This window comes from Melanotaenia boesemani, chromosome 2 (assembly GCF_017639745.1).
Source record: "Melanotaenia boesemani isolate fMelBoe1 chromosome 2, fMelBoe1.pri, whole genome shotgun sequence".
NCBI classification, from domain to species: domain Eukaryota; kingdom Metazoa; phylum Chordata; class Actinopteri; order Atheriniformes; family Melanotaeniidae; genus Melanotaenia; species Melanotaenia boesemani.
The window spans coordinates 14,401,057-14,423,226 of record NC_055683.1 but is presented as its reverse complement, the minus strand read 5'-3'; the positions used below and the strand labels follow the sequence as shown (position 1 = coordinate 14,423,226).

At 37.7% G+C, this 22,170-nt stretch overlaps 1 long non-coding RNA gene across 1 annotated transcript; it reads left to right on the top strand.

Annotated features, from left to right (window-relative positions):
- The first annotated feature begins 1,750 nt into the window (after window positions 1-1,750).
- Window positions 1,751-20,455, top strand: LOC121634544. Its single transcript, XR_006009254.1, has 3 exons — window positions 1,751-1,910; window positions 4,145-4,150; window positions 20,445-20,455. It is a non-coding gene; the product is annotated as an uncharacterized LOC121634544 (long non-coding RNA).
- The last annotated feature ends 1,715 nt before the right edge of the window (window positions 20,456-22,170 follow it).

Below are 22,170 nucleotides of genomic sequence, written 5' to 3'. Positions count from 1 at the left end.
TGACAGCAATTTGACGAGCAGTCTTCATTAGCATAGCAATATAACACTTGGCCTGAGTAATAACACTGCAACTCGAATCCATATAAAAAGGCTGTTGCGATTACGAACAGATTTGGATTAAATGTACAGTGACTGTATATGTAATATTTTAATACTGGATTATTAAAATGACGCGCCATACTTAGGAAGACCATGGACATGCTGTAAAACACATTCCTCAGAGAATTGACGTTGGACATGCAGGTGACTCGCTAGGATTAATCTTAGCCTGAGCAGTTAGCCTGGTCTGGAGCAGGCTAGCTGCAGCGGATAAATCACCACAGTAACTTGGCCGGGATTAGTTTGAGCTGCTTTCATGCAACAGACTTAGGGCTAAATTCAGCTAGGATAACCAACATATCCCGGCTTAATCCCTTATCTTGGTTTCGTGCAATACCCCTCTGGACTCTCTGAATTTATACCACCTGACCTGTGCTTATCATTTGTTTACTCATCATATTCATGGTCAAGGGTAGATCCTTGCTATTGTTTCACTGTGGCAGCAAGTTTAGAGTTTTTAGTGTTAACTTTTAAGTAAAGTCTTCTGTGCGCACCTGTCAGTCCTATGTTTGTGGCCTCCTTTTGCCATGGACCATGACATCTTAAATCTGTTGTCATCAGTCCAGCTTAATTTCAACCAATCCGTGTATGTCACGTTGTCTATAGGAGTTGCATCTCATTAGCTCTTTGTCTAAACCCAAACCTGTGAAGAAACTAATCAGTGTTTGTTGCACAGTTAATGCATTAAATTGTTTTTTATGTAGTTACTGATTTCTTTCTTTTTTTTCCACTGCTGCAAAACTGAGACATTTACCAGAATTCAACTGTGTTTACATACAGTGACAAAGTGCCTTGTGTCTTATGTCTGAAGTGTTTTGCTGCAGTGACTCACTGTCGTGCTCCCACACAAACATCCAAGTGTATTAAGCAGCAGTTCAAGACTCTGGTCTATTTCTGTAGTGAGAATGGAGGGTATAGTGGATGAAAACCTGGATTCAAATACAGACCACAGCGTAGGAGGCAGCTGATGAAAGCAAGAACTCAACCATTTATAGCTTCACTGACAAAGAAAAACAACCACTGCTTGAGCAGGAAAACTAACAAGTCCATGAAAACGTGAAATACAAAGATGAACAGATAAGAGGGAAAAGGAATCGGAACTGCTGGCAACACAATGGTCTGACCACGAAGAAAGAAAACCTGGCAGACACATACTTAGAGAACTATTGACAGATGCCAAGCTGGCCTCAAACAATATCTAAACTAAAGGAAAGGCCAAATAGTCACAAGAAAGACCAACTTTTATCTTTTCCCAAGCTTTTTTCCTTGACCTCATTGGAAAATGTCAAGGGGAAAAGGAAATCCTTAAGCACTTAGGAAAATACAGTAAGCTATGATGCAGCGTGAAACTAAAGGTGTTTGAAGTCTAACTACACCTCCTACTTAATTTGAAAAATGCCTGCAACTGCAAGGGTTGGGGGGAGAGCAGGGAGCAAAGAGTAGACAGGATGGGATACACAGGTAGAAATGATTGGAAGACAGCAGCTGAGCTTACATCCCTTCAACTGCATCGGTGGGCGTGGTTTTCTATGCCTGCAAGGCAAGGGCCATAGACTATAAAAGAGATGGATGGAGACGTCGTGACGTCACCCGTAGGTTCCTGAAGAGCTGAACTGAAGCTCATTAGGTGGTCCCCACCATCGCCATCTTGGCAGCATCACGTGTGTTGTCATTCCCAAAAAATCCAAAAATAGGCAAAGAGGTGGAGCTAAGAGGGAGACTGTGAAGATGGGGCTGGATGATTGACATCCATCAAACTCCAAGCTGCCTGTAGCTAAGAGCTAACTGAGCAAACCTGGAGCTAACGGTAGGTAACCAGCTAACAGATGTAGGCGGGCTAAAAACCATGGTTGTGCTGCACTCTCCCTTCTTGCCACGGATATTGGATAACTGTTAATCAAAAGGACACGCCCCTAATTATGTTGACTTTCAAGATTACATAAGATCCAAACGGATGAGTTAGAAAAAAGTTCACCCCCCTCACAGTTGTCATGAAGGTAATCTTTACCTATTAATCCTTAAATGTTTTGCTTTTTTTGTTAGTGAGTGAGTGCTATGAGGGATGCAATTGAACTGCAATTTGGTGCACTTCCGCATAGGCTTCACATTTTACAGGCGGAGCTTGCCGCTTGACGAGGACCCATCTATCTGCAATGATCACTTTTTTCAAGAAAGCACCTTTAAAAAAAAAAAAAACAAACAAAAAAACAAACAAAAAAAAAAAAACCAAAAAAAAAAAAACCATGACGTCTTCTCAGTCTGACATAGTTTTAAACTTAATTGCTGGTTTTCTGACAGTCTCCAAGCAGCAACATTATCCTTGTTCTTACTTGCGTTTGCTCCTATCTCCATGCAGATCCACCTTTAGTGGAGGTCAAAGAGGAAAGCTAAACATTGCCTAAGGCATGACTACGTGCTTGATTGCATGAAAGGTTGAGTTTTACATGTACGGAGCCCATTTAGTGATATATATAGAAATATATATTACTGAATAGCTACGAGTACTCGATACGAAACCATTAGTTTATCGTACTTTGTCATAGATAACGATTTATAGACTCTCAAAGGAAAATCATGATTTTACAGTGTGCATTAATATCTTACATCAGTACCTAAAATAAACAATAATTATACTGATAAGTAAATTAAATGAAGATAAATATTTTTAAAAATTAAAATAATAAAACTACAGATTAATATAAAATTAACTAACTAAATAAATAAAAATATGTAATAGTAATACGATAAAAATAATAAAACATAATGTGCAATAATCTGCATTAGACCAGGAAAATATCAAAACAAACATCACTAACAACAGCAGCATCATTAAGACATCTGATTGGCTGCTGTAATCATGTGACACAAAAGGCCTATGGTGTGGCTGGACTTGCATGCATTTTTTTTTTCTTTTTTCTTTTTTCTTTTTTGCCAAAAAGTCTCTGAGAGAAAACAAATGTCATGTTTTGTATCTGCAGTGGCATCTCAATACTCAACAAAATATTGAATCCGATATTTTGACTGATATCAAAGTATCCAGAATATTGATCTGCCCATCGCTATGTCCTGGCTATGTGTTACTAAGGCCTGAAGATCTTGCATAATGTCCGCTATATTGTTTTAGTTTCAAACCATTTCAAACTGAAGCACCTGAATTAAGTGTGTCTTACTTGTTAAAACAATGTGCTGAATCACCAAAGATCACAGCATTTAGTATCATTATGATTTATCCCAAGATTAAATCAAACTAATTTGCTGCATGCAGCTATAACGAACATCTCGCCCATTATCATTTGGCCACAGTTTTGTTATCCCTTCCCACGAGTGATGCTTGTCCACGCCCCTCTCTGGGAGAGGATCTGAATTTCGTGGTGCCCGGTTTGTGATTTTAGAGGGCAGGCTCAGCTAGGCGGGGGCAATGGCAGTATCCACTACCGGGGGTAGTGGTTATTTCCCTTCATGAGATCACAAAGGGAAAGATGTCAGACTCACCTATTTGAGCACATATTTGCTAAAAAGTGGAGCAAGCAAGTGAGAGAGGTGACAGACTTTCCTCATTTTCGGGCCTCATACACAGGTTATGACTGTTAGAAAACATTTAGAAAGTGAGTTTTGCATAATATGGGACCTTTAAGAGTTAATGGATATAAAGGAAATTAAGATCGGGTTTCCCTTTATATAATTGAAGTATTTATACATTTTTATATGTTTATTTCTGAATTAGAAATTAATGCTGAACCTGACAGGAGGAACAAAATAGGGGAGAGAGTGAACATAAGGAAAAAAGAAGTGAAAGATACAGAAAAAAAACAATAATTTTACTGTTAAAACCCATACAGACTGAACAGACAACCAGCTGCTACAACTGTAAAACCTAACAGAAAATATATTCAGCATAAGGAAAGCAAAGTGGAGAACCATGAGGAGCATCTACAGGAAGACAACATAACTGCAGCTAATAATGATTAAACCTGAAGGACAACACAGTAGCTGCACAGGCATGTGTGTTAGAGACTGAGAGTGTGTGAGTGCAAAATAAAAGGAGCTGGTTGTGTTTAATGATGCATATCATTAGGATCAGAAAGCAAAGAAAAAGGGCCCCTAGACCTGGACAACCAGCAGTCATCATGAAGTATGGAACCCAGGCACATGGCCCCAGTCAGTGCAGGACCCAAGGCCCCATGAGCACCATCCCCTACCTTTCCCTGTGAGGAAGAGGACCCATTTAACCCATCATCTGATTCCACATCCTCACTGAATCTGGGAAAATGTTTCAGCTTGCCAACAAAATGTGCGAAACACATGTGGAGAGCAAACTAAGTTCATGGAATAGATGAAATGCTGAGTCACCAACAATCTGGAAAAAATGGAGAGGCACAGATGAGGAGGTGGAAAAAGAAACTTAATGTTTTAAATCAAGAAGATTAAATGCAACAATGGCCTTTGATTTCTAAATACAGCAGTGAAAACTTTCAGCTGGTCCGGTTGCTTTCAGCCCTGATCATAAGCAGCTCTTTACTCCTCTGTAGCACCAAGCCTTGATGGTTAAAACAGATCAAACTGATCGGAAGTCAGGATGGATTCACACCAGGGATTCAGAAAAATGTTGCACCTCTTTTTTGTTGTTGTTTTTGGTTTGATTTGCTTTCACACTGCACGTTAGCAGTGGAAAGTGGTAACAGACAAACTCTCTTTCTGGAAACATGGCCTGGTGCTTGTTGTAATTTTACAACTTTCCCACTTGGAGGGTTAATATTGTTATTTTCACATTTACTCCTCACAAAGAGTTTGGGATATTCAACTTTCAGGTGAAGTTTACTGAAAATATCCAAAGTTTATGTTACACTGTTATTATATAACGAATGTACGGTAGAATCTCACAGTGGTAAATATTTATTTGAAGAAAACCTAATAATATATCACATACAAAGGAGTGTCTCAGTAACTTGTGGGATATTTGTTCTTGTGTTAAAATATGAACAATGTGATGAAGAGGACTGGTTAAATACAAGAAGACTTTGAACCAGAACATTTAGTGGTTGACTCATGGTTCAGATGCTTCTTGTCTTTTTGCTTTTTCTTTTTTTTTGGCATTAATCATCCTTTTGTGCAATAAATATTTAAACATTGAACAGTTGTACATGTGTATTCAAAGGTTTAAAAGTCAAACTAAGTTCACCTGTAAAGGTTACAGTGCATTTAACATCAAACAAGTTCAAACAAGAATATCTCTAACTTTTTTGTGAGTAGCGTATTAACTATTATTTTTGCTTTCAAAGTTTATGTAAAAGTACAAAACAGCGTGAGTCTTTTATTTTTGTAGACTTTTAATACTTGCCCAGTTGTGAGCGTGCAGCCACACGAAGCAGAGGGTTAATCCTCAGTCTGTGAGATGAATATAGCCTTTCACATTTTATGGCTTCTCCTGAACTGTAAACCTCATGCAGCAAGAAGAAACACAGCCACACACACACACACACACACACACACAAAGTTAATTAGTTGTGCTTCTGCACAGAAACACTCCTTATTTTCTCTTGAAAAGTGTTGAGTAAACATCAGGACTGCTGGAAAACAACAAATTAAGTGGGCAGATATATGAACAAATATAGTGTTTGTGTCACAGTCCATGCCTTTCACTGATGGGAATTTACTTGACATGGTAGATTTGCATATTTCTTCCGTTTTTAAAAGCACTTGCAATGTTTATGTCTGCTTAATGTCTCCAAAACAATCTTGCCAAGCAAACACATCAGTGGTTTGGGTTCTTAATGCTTCATCGCTTTATCTTCTTGGGTGTGTTTGAAGTGTTTTGGCCCACCGATGTTGTTCATTCCCACTCTGCAAATGTAGAATCCCAAGCATATCGTAGAGAAGATTTCTTGCAAACAAACAAGTAGCTACATAAGGTCGAGTAAAAAGATTTTGTTTTAGATTAACTGGAAACCTTGAATAGATAAGGAAGAAAGAGAAGCTTATTTAAAAATGTTTTGAAACTTACTCTTTATTCGGTTTAAGTTTTCCTCTGTGGAAAGGCTAAGATTTATCTTTTTTTTCCACAAAACCTTCAGATGAAGCCTCCGTGTCCATGTTGAACTGTAAATCAAGCTACTAAAGTCATTTCTTTGTAATTATCTAGTTTATGGTGACCCTATAAAATCCAAGTTATTGGCCCTGGAATTTACAGCCCCCTTAATAAATGTGAAATGTCCTGTAAATTTTCAACACACTCCCTCAGGCAGCAAATACAACTCAGTGCTTTTAGCATTATGTACAAGCTGTGTGGTGTTGGTATCCTTGTTGATGTGAGTTTTCACACCATTACATGTCTATGAGGCTTTTTAGGTATTCACCCTGAGGGACATTGTTTCCCACAACAGGAACCTGAAAGCCACACCTCTCCTCTTCCGCCTCCTCTTCCTCCATCCTTTGTGTAGCTGTGGGTAAATATCATGCGGCTTTCAGCTGTGCAAATACACACAAGTCCAACACCAACAGAGACATTCATGACTTCCAGGAACAATGTGAGTATATCAGCTGCTATTGTTGCTCAAGTTTGTCATGTGGAGATGGAGATGGGCTCTTTTATTATTCGTGGCATGAAATGACAGATACAGCTGCTAAAACATAAATAAATGACTGAATAGACGAGATGGAAGGAATAATGAATCGACAAAGTAACTTTTAAAGTTACAAGTATTTTAACCCATTACTGATGTAATATAACCACTTTAAAGATAGAAAGAAGCTATTCTGATTACACAAATCTGATTTTAAAGACGCAATATAAAATGTTTGTAGATTTTCTTTGTGACGCGCCCCCTATCAACGTCTAATTCAGCATCCATCTTGCATCCTACCTGCACTGTGAGCTCTCTCCATCCACTAAAAGTCTTGTATTGACCCTTGCCTTATCTCTTCTTCTGTCTCTTTCTCTCTTTCTTTTCCCTTCTTCCTCCAGTAAGGTCTCCTTGCGTTTCTTTTGACGAATAAGCCCCAGTGCTCGTTCAAAACAGTATGTGTGTTGGTATCTGTTTGCTAGCACATGTATGTGTAACTCGGCTGCAATGTCATGCAGCGTCCCGGATGAAAAAGTTGTAAAGTAAAGTTGTTGTAAAGTCACGGTGGCATCAAATGAGTCCAGAACGCAAAGTTTTAAGGTTGGGAAGTTGCGTAATGCAACTTTAATAAATTATGATTTTATTCTTAGAGGTTTTACTTAATCTTGCAAAATGATTTGTTGTATTTTTATTCCTTTTAACAGGAGAAGAAACCTGCCAGGTGTTTCTCTTTTCATCACTACTATCCAAGTCTGACTTAATTTATTATGAACAAAAGTGTCCAAATTTAAAGAGCCCATTTTATGCTCATTTCATTGTTGGTTAAATTATAATGGGTGTGTTATGTTTTATTTGGAGTGTAACACTATAAGTTTAGATGCTTTTAATGTGTAAAAAATACAATATATATTTTAAAACAGTTAGTAGTAAAGAAAATTATAAAATTTTTAAATATTTGAATGTGTATTTATTATAGTTAGCTTAATACTGAAATTCAAAACTATGCATATTTATATTGATAATAAATTATTTTTACATTTATTTTTACATTTAATTTATTTAGAATTTATTGAATAGTTTATAATAAAAGAAACATTAAGAAATATTAAGATAATTTTAAATATTTTCCTTAAACTGTCAATATTTATTAATAATACAATATCTATATTTTATTACTCCAGGTCACGCTGTCAAAGATTTAATAGGCCAAATAAAAAAAAAAGACATTTTTAATTGAAATTTTTTCGATGATATTGCTGGAAAATGTCATAATATTCAGAAAGGAGCAGTTTGAAAAGATCTGCAGTGGCTTGAAAGAGTCGGGTCCTTTTTGGCAGGTGTATTCCTTCTTTTCACGTCATTTTTTTCGTTCATTTATTTTTTCACCTCATTTAATGGTGAAGTGAAATGAGAAAAAATGTAAGTATTTAAAAAAGTTCTGAAAGAAAAGTCAGATTGTACATATATAGATCTATAAACAAACTATATATATATATATATATATATATACATATATATAAAACATTATTTTCAGAATGAGGGTGTTTAGAAAAAGAAAACTTTTTAGAAGAGACAAGTGATGTAGAAAAAAAGACAGAAGGGCAGTATTTATGGATAAATACACATGTGAGTGTGCGCACGAAAAAATAACACCCTATTCTAGTTGTTGCATGGTTACCATTCCCATCATGTTATTTCTACGGAAACGATTTGTCTGAGGTAAGTTCTTGACTCCGTATGTGCTGAAATGTTCATTAACCTAACAAAATGTTAGCATTGGTCACCTGACAGCTAATGGACTGAAAACAAATCTAAATGTCAAAATGTGGCTTGAACTGGTTGTTTTTGGTGTGCAGAATCCCAACCCCTCATAAAGGATTCATTCACAGAGTGCCAGTCAGAGTGTAATAGTCCTTCCTGCGTGAGGCCTCTTCAATGAAGACCAGATGCTTTGCTCCCTCTGCAGCCCAACACAGCCCCCTGTGTGTCCTTACTGCATGCTGAAAGGAGGAAGCAGACATTTATAGCACGAATACAGCCGCTCAATATGGTGCCTCTTTTTTTGGTTGGATGCTAGCTTAGATTATCATTGTGGATAGTTTGTTGACCAGATGTTATATATATTGCAGTGGACAATCACGCAGTTTAATCCAGCCCTTACATTATTCCTCATGCACTTTTGGTATTAGGAGATTAACTTCTATTGTCCTGCAACAAGAAGTCAGACAGTCATATTTAAACCTGGCTGTAAAGTAAGACTTTCTTAACAGCATTGTGCCTGAGATCTTCTCAAATTCCTAACTTATATATATATATATATATATATATATATATACATCTACAGCAGTAATTTTTCATGTAATTAAATGCAATTAAAGTATTCATGGCATGACAAGTCCTGTTATGACGGTAGGACGTGGAGGCAAGATGGAAAAGATGAGCCTGACTCAATGGATGGATTTCATAGAAAGTACACTGATGGAAGAACACATGGGCATTGTCCCCATGGAGGAGTGTTTTAACATCCATACTTTTCCATTGAGAGGGTTCCACATCCACACTTTTTTTTTCTTTTACAGCTTTGTGTATAAACGTGGCTGGTCTAGTGGCTCTCTGGTCTTCTCTGTGTCTGCTCCTTCCCTCCATCTCCTGCTCCGTGAATCATGATGGCTGAAGGTTATCAGCTGATCAGCATTTATGCAAGTACCGTCTGTCTCATAGCATTTGTTTATCATTCAAGTGAGAAGGAGGAATCTAGCAGTTCATTATTCATACCAGCACATATTTACCCCAAAGTATTGTTTTTGGCAGGACCCTTCTCAATCACAGTAGCAGATAAGTTGTAGAAAGGATTCATACTTTGTGTATATGCAGGGGCGGGTTTGAAGGGGGACCAAGCAGGAGCAAGAAAAGAGGGGCACAAATGAGACCTTTGTGTTTTTAGGCAGATCATTAGTTCTATTAGTTTCTTCATCAATATCAGCTGTTTAACTTCAGTTGTCAACATTTGGTGGTTAATCCGGATGGACGGTGGATCACATAATCCAGCTTACTTTTACCCCAGTTGTTTAAAGCAAAATAGGAATGGATCCCTCTGATCCAAAATCCACGAAATCTGGATTTCCTATATGTAGATCAATGTGTGCTGCCGGCCATGTGAAGAAAAACAGGTAAACGAGGCCGTTTGCATGCTTTGTGAGTGGAACCACTGTAACATAATATGTGCATGTACTGTCCTGCATAACATTGCGACCATATTAAAGCTCCCTCTTTCTGACAATGTTAATAACACACCGTAGCCCTGTGTTGAGGTACCAGTCCAACCTCTGTCATTCTGTCAGAATGATGGACGGACAGGACGTGTAGAGGGATGCAATCGTTAATAAATATTTTTTTGACAGGTTCTCTACTGATTATGCAGTGATGAATAACAAGACAATTGAATATTTTATTTGTGTTTATTATTGGATTTGTTTGGGGGTTTATTTCGAGGGGACATGATAATGTCATCCTCCTTTTATTTTTTTTTTTACCATTTTATTTTACTACGATGAAAGGCTTAATAGGAGCCTGTCCCTATGTTAATCATTTTATCACTGTAACGGTTATAATACAGGTGCAAAATAGAAATATCAGCATATGTCCTGAAAAAAAAAGTTATTTATTTAATCAGCTGTTAGGTTTTGCTGCAGTTTCTTCCAGAAATCCACCTTGTAATCCTGCCCTCTGTTGGGATCTGGATAATCCTGTTTTTTTGGTTAAAAGTTATCCGGATTCTGCTCAAAAGTTCTGAACAACCCAAACTGAGGGTTTTATCCGGATAACAACCAGGATTGGATTACGTGATCCAAGTGGATTTCAGAATCCGGATTTCCCTTTTGAACAACCCATTTTCAAGATTTGATCCTATCTGATAACTGAAATCAAATCAGATTACGTTTGAACAACCGGCCCCATGTGATCATATGTAAATGATGGGAGATGATGTAGAACGACATATAGAAGTACATTATATGCTGCATTTACTGAACCTCGGACATCTGATATTTATCTAAGGAAGATCAGTTAACACTAAATAATTGTTTGGATTGGCTTGTGTAACCCAGGTAAAAAACCAGGTTAACTGATTTTAATTTAATAAAAAGAGAAAATTATTTCATTAAAATTATTTCATTAATTTAGTTTTTTTTCTTTTATTCGCCAAATGTGGAAAAGTCCTAGGACACCTAAAGGCAGCATATTCTGTATTGCATCAGCTAGCCAGCAAGTTGTAGCAAACTAGCATTTAGGAGCCAATCAGATGCCGAGTATGACCCATACTGGGAAAGACTTTAGCGTCGCAGAGGTTTTACTTCCTCTTTTGCCTCTGCCGTCGCAGCAAAGAGCATGCTCATGAGGAGCGAAACGTTAAGGGAGTGGAGTCCTGGCAGTAGCAGAAACTGAAATTAAAAACAGCGAGTGTTCCCACTTGTCGAGGTTGCAGCCCGAGACTAGGCGCCGGCGTGCCTCGATAGTGGAGCATATGTAACTCGGTCAGGTTTTTATTTGGGACGAAAAGTTCCAGAAGAAGATTCTGAAGAACTCCAGGGATCCAGTAGATGGCGAGCCACCCAGCTTGATTCCAGGACACAGGATCGACAAATTCTCTGGGAACTAGCCGACAAACTGTCTGCCTGTGGTAGGATTGTGCCGTCACCTGAGGCGGCACCAACATGAATACACGATAGAAAGAGTGCACTCCAACAATCTGTAGACCGTGCGGATTTTCTGACTTTTGGATCAAGACAGCTCAGAATACACAGAGCTGAAATGACTGACTCTGACTTTTAAAAACAGTGATTGAACTGAGAGACACACAACACAAAAACTCACAGAGACTTTTATTTTCTTTAAAGGGACTCATTTTTATTTTTTTTCATATAAATATAATTTCTTTAAAAGTGTTCCATATTTTTTTTGTTATTAATCAATATCACAGTTAAAGTGCAGTTAACTGAAACCGTGGTGTTGTGGTCATTGCACTCGAGTCCTCGCTCCTTCAGGACCTAGAGAAGCGTGTATTTCCAGGAGTGGGTTACACTTGCAATAAAAACGGGCAAATTTTAGGTAGTCCCGAATGGTGATTATCATGATTAATCATAATTAACAAATTTGTAAGCTGTGATCTATATATAAGCATGTGCTAACATATACACTACTCAAAAGAATAAAGGGAACACTTAAACAACACAATGTATCTCCAGTTCAATCATACTTCTGTGAAATCAAACTGTCCACCTAAGAAGCAACACTGATTGACAATAAATTTCACATGCTGTTGTGCAAGTGGAACAGACAACAGGTGGAAATTATAGGCAATTAACAAGACACCCGCAATAAAGGAGTGGTTCTGCAGGTGGTGACCACAGACCACTTCTCAGTTCCTGCTTTCTGGCTGATGTTTTGGTCACTTTTGAATGCTGGCGGTGCTTTCACTCTAGTGGTAGCATGAGACGAAGTCAGTAACCCACACAAGTGGCTCAGGTAGTGCAGCTCATCTAGGATGGTACATCAATGCGAGCTGTTGCAAAAAGGTTTGCTGTGTCTGTTAGTGTAGTGTCCAGAGTATGGAGGTGCTACCAGGAGACAGGCCAGCACATCAGGAGACGTGGAGGAGGCCGTAGGAGGGCAACAACCCAGCATCAGGACGGCTACCTCTGCCTTTGTACAAGGAGGAACAGGAGGAGCACTGCCACAGCCCTGCAAAATGACCTCCAGCAGGCCACAAATGTGCATGTGTCTGCTCAAACGATCAGAAACAGACTCCATGAGGGTGGTATGAGGGCCCGACGGCCACAGGTGGGGGTTTATGCTTACAGTCCAACACCTTGCAGGATGTTTGGCATTTACTAGAGGACACCAAGACTGGCAACTTGGCCACTGGCGCCCTGTGCTCTTCACAGATGAAAGCAGGTTCACACTGAGCACATGTGACAGACGTGACAGAGTCTGGAGATGCCATGGAGAACGTTCTGCTGCCTGCAACATCCTTCAGCATGACCGGTTTGGCAGTGGGTCAGTAATGGTGTGGGGTGGCATTGTTTTGGGGGGCCGCACAGCCCTACATGTGCTCGCCAGAAGTAGCTTGACTGCCATTAGGTACCGAGATGAACTCCTCAGACCCCTTGTGTAACCATATGCTGGTGCAGTTGGCCCTGGGGCCTCCTAATGCAAGACAATGCTAGACCTCATGTGGCTGGAGTGTGTCAGCAGTTCCTACAAGACGAAGGCATTGATGCTATGGACCCTAAAGCATATGCTGACATCTTTGTTCCTCTGTGTAGTAATATGGTAACTGTATATTTATGTGCAGACATGTAAAAAGTCCTGTTAACAAGATTAGTACCAACACACTCTTAGCTACTTTTGCCATTGACATGTAAACATAAAAAGTTAGCGGCACATATTATGGCTCAAGCCACACAGACGGCACCGCACAACTTGACTCTGACACTCATCCTGTCCTCACATAAACAGCAAAGCCGGATTTTCCAAAAATCCTCACCTTGGAAGGCATTTACGTATAGGTTAACTATCAGTGCTTCCAAAGCTGCATTTGCCATGTACATGTAGCCTAACATGTCTCCCAGAACACACAACATGGCAAAGGAACAAGTCTTGAGTGAAAAGTAAGAAGCAAACTCCACAATAGCAACAGCCAAGGAATACGATGCCAACTCCTAATTCACAGCCATGGATTATGACGTGGATTTTGGACATGTTATCCAGATGTTACAGGGTTTCTGGTTTTGTAATGTGAAGCTGAAGTTAGTGCCAGACGTGGCGTTATGATCGGTTGGTTAATCACAGCTGCAGATGAAAGAAAAACAAGGAAGTCTACATATTATCTTAATACATTTTCAGTCATTTCTTGGCCAGTGTTTCCAGACAGGTTTTGACATGAAAGTAGAACAAGCTGCTTCCAAGTAGCAAGCTTAATGTTGCAGAACTAATTAATAACTTTTCTTTTCACAAAACACACACTCACATACTAACTCATGAGTTTGCTACAATTACAAACCACAATAAATCACACAAATGTGCTCATATATCATTAAATTAAATTATCATAAAACTTATAGAAAGCTTTTTTTTCATTGTTTTTTTTTCAGTTTAGAACAGTGTCTTTAAAAATAAGACGCACAATAAAGCATACGCAACAGCTCTTATATGAGAAATGAAACTATAGCATAGAATAGTGGGTCCTTTTAAAAAGGTGGAGGAGAGGTCCTGTCCGAAATAGTCCACAAATGGACGCCACACTCTGTAGAAATGATTTACATAGCCATGTATAATGGTGATAAGATATTCTAGGGGGATTAGTTAGAAAATACTTTGCGCTAACCACAGACAGAAGGAATCTTGTCCCTAATTTCATTGCAAAAGAATATTTTTCTTAGCTGCAAACGTTACACTCTTAGCCACTATTTTCACATATTTACTTGGAAGACCCAGAATCGGGGACATGGGGTCCATTTCTGTATTTATAAAAAAAAATCTCTTCAATAGCCACATCAGTTTTACACCTGAAGAGATGCCTGTGGTAAGGGGGAAATAAGGAATCTGTGTAAAATTTTAGGTTGTATTGATCTTGTTCCAGTGCAAATTGAAATTTTATTTGCAAAAGACCAGATGGTATCCCATGTTTCTTCATTTATGGTGACAGACAACTCCTCCCACACACCTCTGACCCCTGCACATCAATAATAGATAAACCATTAAATAAAATGAGCTCAAAGAGAATCTCAGTTATTGTTGGAACAGCATTTTCTCAACAGGGGATGTCTCAGAGTGATCAATAAGAGTTGTGCTATTAGAGATAAAATGCCTTATTTGTAGAAAGACGAAGTCTTGACCAAAGATATATGATGTAGAACACGATACCAAGTTTGATGACATTATGTCCATTATTACAAAAACCATACAGTTTGATTCATTTTTTGAAAAATAACAGTTTTGGACATGGAGGTTTGCGCCGACAGCAGCGTTTTGTTGAAAGAGAACCAAGAGACGTAGCCTCTGATTTAACCAAGTTGATCTTATAACCAGAAAAACAACTAAATCTGTCAATCACATCAGAGAGACCTGGTACAGATGTTTCAGGGTTGGTCAGAAGGATCAGAACATCAGCTGTTATTCTGTGACACAGCTGTCTGGTATTGTAAATGTCACTCTTATGGCCCTTAGGAAGTGGCTCAATGGCCAAAGCAAATATGAGAGGTGATAAACGACAGCCCTGCATCCCCCTCTCTGTTAGTGTTGACGTAATCAGACCGGAGCCATTAGTCACGACTGCTGCCTGTGGTCTAGTATATAATTGATCAATTTGATAAAGTTCTCTGCATCATGATAAAGCACCAGACTGTTAATAGATTTTTTTTAAAAGCTTGAATGAGCAAGCGTCTAACATTTAGAAAACCTCTCTAGTTTTCCTTTACCCGTTAATTTTAGGAGATTTTCTAAATAAAAAGTATCTTCCTATCCACATTAAGAGAGCTACAGGCCTGTAGGATGCACAAGCTTTGGGACACTTCCCTTTCTTTACATTAAGGATATTTTGGCCTCCTTCAGTGTCTGTGGGAATTCTGCTGGTGATTGAATGATTGAACATATCGAAGAGGTTCTACAAGACTGTGGTGGAATTGTTTCTAAAATTCACAAAAAAAACCATCAGATCCTGGTAATTTTTTTAAATGTCTTGGTTAGACTATTAAGGGCAGTCTTCTGCTCTTCTGACAAATTTGGTACGTTAAATTGAGCAAAGAATTGTTCATTACTTGCTCCCCCTCTGGAGCTTGTTCGGAGGAATACAGTTTTTTATAGAAATTCTTGAAACAGTCATTTATCAGTTTATTTTTATAAACCTTGTGCCCTTCTAGGTCAGATACAGCTGCAATAGTTTGGGATTCTGCATGTTTTTTAACATAATAGGCCAAACCTTTACCTGCTTTATCTCCATGTATATAAAAGCTGTTAAGCCTATGGAATTTTCTTCTCTGCATCTCTAGTAGAAAAAGCAATTTAGGGCTGATTTCTTGCCACAATGGCAATATGATTTTGGTTTATTTTTCAATTCCCTCTAAATATTTTTGTTTCTCTTGTCTTTGTTGAGTATGAAATAATGAACCCTCTTGCATAAGCTCTGCACGTTTCCCATAAAAAGAAGGCATTACTGGCCGATGAAGTATTGATTGTCAGTTCTTGGCAGAAAAAGGTAGTCAATCTGCTCTGGCGCGAGATGGAGAAAAATGCATGATTTTTATGAGAGGGGTGGATTCACCTCCAAGCATCAATTCACCCAAACTCCTCACATAAAGCATGAAGCGTGTTGGTCTGAGGAGAAGGGACCGTTGCAGAAATCTACATAAAGCAGTTAATGTTGGGTTTCGTGGCGGAAATATAAAGGCTAGATCATTTAGAAACAGGAGGACAATTGCCTCACTGCTCTGTGGTATGAAGTCATTCTTTGCTAGATCTGCAACACAATCCCTTACACAAGTTAAACAATAACACCAATCAGAGATAAGCATCACTCCTTGCTCATTTTCCCTTCCTTAAAATGTCAGTTTGATTTGCAATCCCTCTCATTTCTGTATCATTCATCCAATCACTTCCTGTCATTTCCTACTGACCTTGAGCAGTACAATAAGGAAGGTAGTTCTCGTTTCCTTGAGCACCTCATTCCTGGGGCCATTTGGGACAATTTTCAGGCGTCCTTTTCACCTTTTTGTGAAACCCTATAGAAACCAAGAGCTAGAGTTATTAACACAGTGGAGAAAAACAGTCCATACTGTTTGTTAAAGATCCCATTTAAACATGAAGTTAATGGAAAATGGATCGGAGATTATTAGAAGCCAGGCTCTACTGGTGTATCAGCATCTACTGATTAAAAAAAGCAGCTGTAGAAGAAATCCACAGCTCACTGACAGTAAGTATGAGATGCATGCAGAAACTTTTTATTTATTTTAAGCCTGTAAATATGTGAAGCTGAAAAAAACACAAACTTGAATAGAGGATATGACATTGACGTCATATGAGGTTAAATTAGGGATAAAGGGGAACCACTGCCATGATTTAACATGCTATGTTGTGAGAATCCTGCTTAACCTAAAGCTGCTCTTTGTACAGGGAACCTGCTGCCTATAAGAGTTTTGTCTTTTATACATACAGTAGCTTACTTTAAGGCCAAGCTGTAAATCAGATATAATCTGTTTCTTCCTGACTTTAGTAGCCATTGTATTTCCCCTTTTGTGTGTACTTGATTTAGATCAGGAGGTCATTGTGTTCACGTTCATTTATTCATTTGTTTGCTTGCCTAAGTTCTACTTCCTTCTGATTTCGAGTCTAGTTATATTTAGCTGGCCTCTTTTATCAGTTTTTTTAGTTCAATTTTTTGGATTGTGTAAAGTTTAAATTTTGGGTTTTTGAACAAAAACCTGCTTGGTCCACTTTGGTCCTTACTGCTGGATTCATATTGTTTTAATTCTAGCTAACTGCATCCACTTAACCCAAAAACAGTTTCTACTATGGATAAATGTAAGGGTGGATCTTTATCTTTATCTTCTTTATTTAAATTGCTTTCTTCTATTTTATAATCTTTTATGGTATTCAGTGTGGATGGCAAAGTAAGAATTTCATTGTTCAGGGAAACCTGTGACCGTACTGGGCAAATGACAATAAACACTGAATCTTTGAATCTAATGCTAGCTGGCATAGTAGCATGCTAACAGCTAGCATGCTAGTCAGCGGTCGTGTCCAAAATCCCACACTTACTCACAAATCCCAGTCTACTCAAATATTTGGGTACTGTTTTAGTACTGTGAATGTGAACAGGACGTTAATTACTTAAAATGTTAACATCCTGAAAACTAATATTTGGTAGTGTTTAGCAAGCCTGAAGTTTAAGTAATTTATGACAAAAAGGCAGGAAGATAACTGATTTATGATGCTTTTTATAACATTTTTTTGTGTGTATATTTTTGCCACGAATGTCACCAAAGGGTTTCAAAATGTTTTGAGTATAAAAGATTTGTGACACTGGATTTATAAAGTGGATTAAAGAAAAAGGTTATTGCAAAAAATGAATGCCTTAATGTGTAACACAGCCAAAATAATCACCTAATGAATGAAAAAGGTTGAGAAAAATGTGAACAAATTCTAAAGACAAAAAAGGGTTAAACTGAACAAAGCGAATGTGCCCCTCCTGGCTTAGAGCTTCCCAAGAAATGTGTCAATAAAACAATTCACAATGTATATGGCACAAATCCACTAACACCTGGGTGTAACGTAAGACTGAACTTCATTACTGTGGATGTGGCCGTACAACTGACTCTCTTCATTTTTAGATAAAACAATTAAAATGTGGGAAATGGTTTGGCTGTGAGGCGCAGCATTGTTTCTATGTAAAACCTACACTGTGGTTTATTGATTAGCACTAAGCGAGACTGCCGCTGATCTGATGATGGTACTATGTGTAGAATAAAGTGATCACTGAAGCTGTTCCAGTATGCATTAGTGAGTCTTTTAAAATAATCAGATTATATTTTGGCCCACAGATGTTCATGAAATTTGCTTCCCAAGTTGAAGCACATGTTAAGTGGTTCATTTTCAGAGACAAACCTAATCAGAGACACAAATGTCATTGTATTAGCTGCCTCCAAGGCCCAAAGGGGAATTGTCTAAAACCTGAAAAAACATCGTGGCATTTACTGGAACTGAAGGATGCCGTCAGGGTGTAAATGAGCACATTTACAAGATTCTTTTTAGATGAGGCTTCACTTATTGCTGAAATCTGCCAAATGATCACACACCGCTGTAAATCATTTATTGATCATTTTATCACAAATACCAAAGAATTCAGTCAAATGTGAGCAACACTTTACAGGTCATAAGTTCCTCTTTTCTCATCTCAACCACATTTGATCTCTTCTGGGAAATACAGACTGAAACGTCTGAAAACTTTAGCCTGGGGGTGAAATAACACATTCAAACAAGCAACTTAAAGTTAAAGCCCAACTCAAAGCATAAACATGACTTGACTTGAAGACACTCCAGTGGAATTCTGTACACTCAGAGGTGGTGGAAGGGAGATACTCATCCATCACACAGTCTTTACACACAGAAATATAAACAACTGAATCCTTCTCTTCGGGAATAAGCCAGGCCAAATGCCTGAGATATGGATTGTTTTAGGTTCACTCATGAAAATCTCCTCTTTTTTCCATCATGGTTTTAAATACTGCAAGAGGCATAATGTTCTGGTTGTTTCCAGCTATTATAAATAAGCTGAGCCCTGAAGAGAAGTTCATTCAGAGAAGAAAAGTAGAAAAACAAAACCAAAATAAACCAATAAGAACAACATATTATTTTGATCAGTGTTACAAACCCATCAGTGTCAAAAATCTACAAGTTATTATTTTTCATATTGTTCATGCGTCATCATTCGATGACTCCAACTAAATGTTTCTGGGAACTATTGACTTTGCTTATTCAGCTTAGATGAGTTTTAGTCCCCCTGTCATCCACACTAGTAACAACACTGAGATGCTAGTGGGTTTCCTCACATGAACTGCACACTTCAGGCTTTTTCATAACATTTATTAACCCCTTAATGCAAGAATTTATTCACAATTATATAAAAACAAAGTAAGTACAAAAATCTAAATAATCTGGAAAAAAATAAAGACTTAAATAAAATAAAATCAAATTAAACATTAAATAAATGATAGAAAAATGATGTAAAAATAAATACATAAATAAGACTGAATAAAAACACATCAATTATTTTTTAAAAAGAGATGTAAAGAAATAAACGAAGGCCAGAAGTGGATTGTTGCACACTTGTGAGAAAAGGTGTCAAAGCCACGACTTCAGCTTCATTATTTCATAAGATTAACAAGATTCTTCTCAAACATATTTTCCTGCTTGATATTCAGTTAATAGACAGATAAAATTAAGTCGTAGGAATCCCTGCATTTCACCTAAAATCGGAACAGAATGAGGATATAAATCTCTGCATCTTGTCAGCTTTGATGCATTTAAGATGTTTTGCTTTATTTGTTTTAACTTGATTGGATCTGATGTCTGTAAATAGTATTTTCTAACAAAACTGTGTTGAATTTTAAAGTCCAAATGTCTGAAGATAATTTTCTCAGGAGGTTTGCCAGCAGCAGATGTGTGACTGTGTTACTAAGTTTGTGTTCAGATGAAGATCGTACCATGGATGTAGATTTAGGTAGAGATGGTTAAAACGTGTCCCTGCCAATAACCAGCAAATCCAGCAAACTTACACACACCAGATTCTCCATTTATGCTCCCAACTGTATCCTTAAGGTTTATACAGAAGGATATTTTTTTTATCTCATTCACAGCCTGATTTATTGAACATTTCCAAAAACATGGTTAAAATGGAGGTTTTTCTGGTTGTTGACAGAAGTGATAAATATACATATCCAAAATCCCATCATTAAAAACCCTTAAATATGAAATTATTTTCTCTACTTTTGGGAATATAATACCTAATTTGTACAATCCAACATATAATTTTTGAAGAAGAAATTGCAGATCTTCATGTTAAACCAGGAAAGCTGTTAGTTAGAAAGCTTACTCCAGTCACCCCTAGTATCTTGATTTAAAAATATGGTGATGGCATGCAAAATTTATCATTATATTAGTCACTGAAAACCAAGATATAGCAAAACAGCTCCCTAACATGACACTACCACCACCATGCATCACAAATGGCAGAGCTGTTTATATTTTCTCTCAACAAAATGCTTCCCATTTAATCCAGCAAACAAACTTTTAATCTCCTCTCTTGTCTGGAAATGTTTTGTTGTGCCACACACATTATTGTTTATCAGTGTTCCCCTGGCATGGACCCATGAACACATTATCCTCTGCAAAAATTAGCCTGAGTTTCTTTGTAATCTTGTAGTATATTAAAAATCTTTATAATATGCATGATCTCTGTTAGCCAACAACAGATTATGATTATGGTAACCATGATCGCATACTTTTCCCTCCATTTGGATACAGTCTGTCTGTCTGTGAGTTGGCGGAGTTCAGACTCTCAAAGTTGTGCAACATTTTCCAGCCTGATGAGCATCAACAACTCTGCTTCTGAGGTCTTTTGTTCGTGCGATGATAAAATTACACAAATGTGTGTTTTAAAAATCAGACAGTGATGGATTTGGAAAAGAGAGAGAACCCACTCACACCTGATTATCATCCAACGGACTGTAAACAACGAACTGATTTCATCGTCAAATTCACCGCTGATGCTTGAGGTGCACATACCAGATCATTCTTCTCATTCATTTTCTCTGATTTTATTTATTTTCAGGGCTTGTGTGAATATATAACAATGTTTTGGATGGCATTTAAAGTTCTGGACCTTTCAGCCTCCTTCACTGTACAGGTTAGTCAACATCAGTGTTTTATTTAGGATGTCCTAATAAAAGTAGATCTTTTTATTTATTGTGTTCTGGCCAAAAATAACTAAATCATTGATTCTGATGAACCGCATGATGCAACTTTAACTAACTTGAAGTATGTGGGTGATGGGAAGAGAGTTGTCCTTCTCTCAAATGACATCATTCGATAATATTCCTAAAATATATAACCTCGGTTTGGGGAACCAGGGGAAGTGAAGAACTGAGCTAAACAACTGACCACCAACAATAGCCATTATGTTAGAACAATAAACACTTCACGTACCCACTGAAACCAGTACTCTCCTAATGTTCCCAGTTCACTTCATGACTTTCTTGTTTTGTTAGCAGCACAAAAGCTTTGCATTATTAATAGCACTTCTTTATAAATACATAGACAAACAGGGGCAGGTCTGAGATGTTGCACAACATCTCTTTTCTGTTGCCACTGTGGTGCTGAAAGAAGATTTGATTCAAGTTGCATTAAGAGACAATAAAGAAAAACATGAACTACAAACTATATATATATATATATAGTTTATATATATATAGTTATATATATATATATATAGTAATATATATATACATACTAATAAAACATAATAGACAATAACACAGCCAATAACTTTCTTTTTAATCTATGCAGCAACACTAGCATTCCTTTGAAGTAATTTTTCTTGCCCCTTAATGAATGTTAGCTCCTCCAGCAACTGCCCTCCAGTTGTTGTTTGCAGGGTAAACACTAGTGCTTTTCCTTAAAATATCTTGTGTAGCTCGAAACAGTCTAGATAAGAGCAATAAGCCTTGAGATAAACAGTAACGCTGCAGTCTGCAGAAACCACAGCAGTTAGCTGAAATGTCCTAAATTATGCCTCAAACTAAAAAGATCGGCGTCTAAAACTATCTCCCCCAGCAATTTTTTAATGTTTGAATTATGTGTTTACATTCTAACAATCCAACAGACATTGCACAACGCTCAGAAACGTTTGATTTTCACCTCTTCACACAGCTTCCTTAGATTAGTTAGCTTGATACAGCTG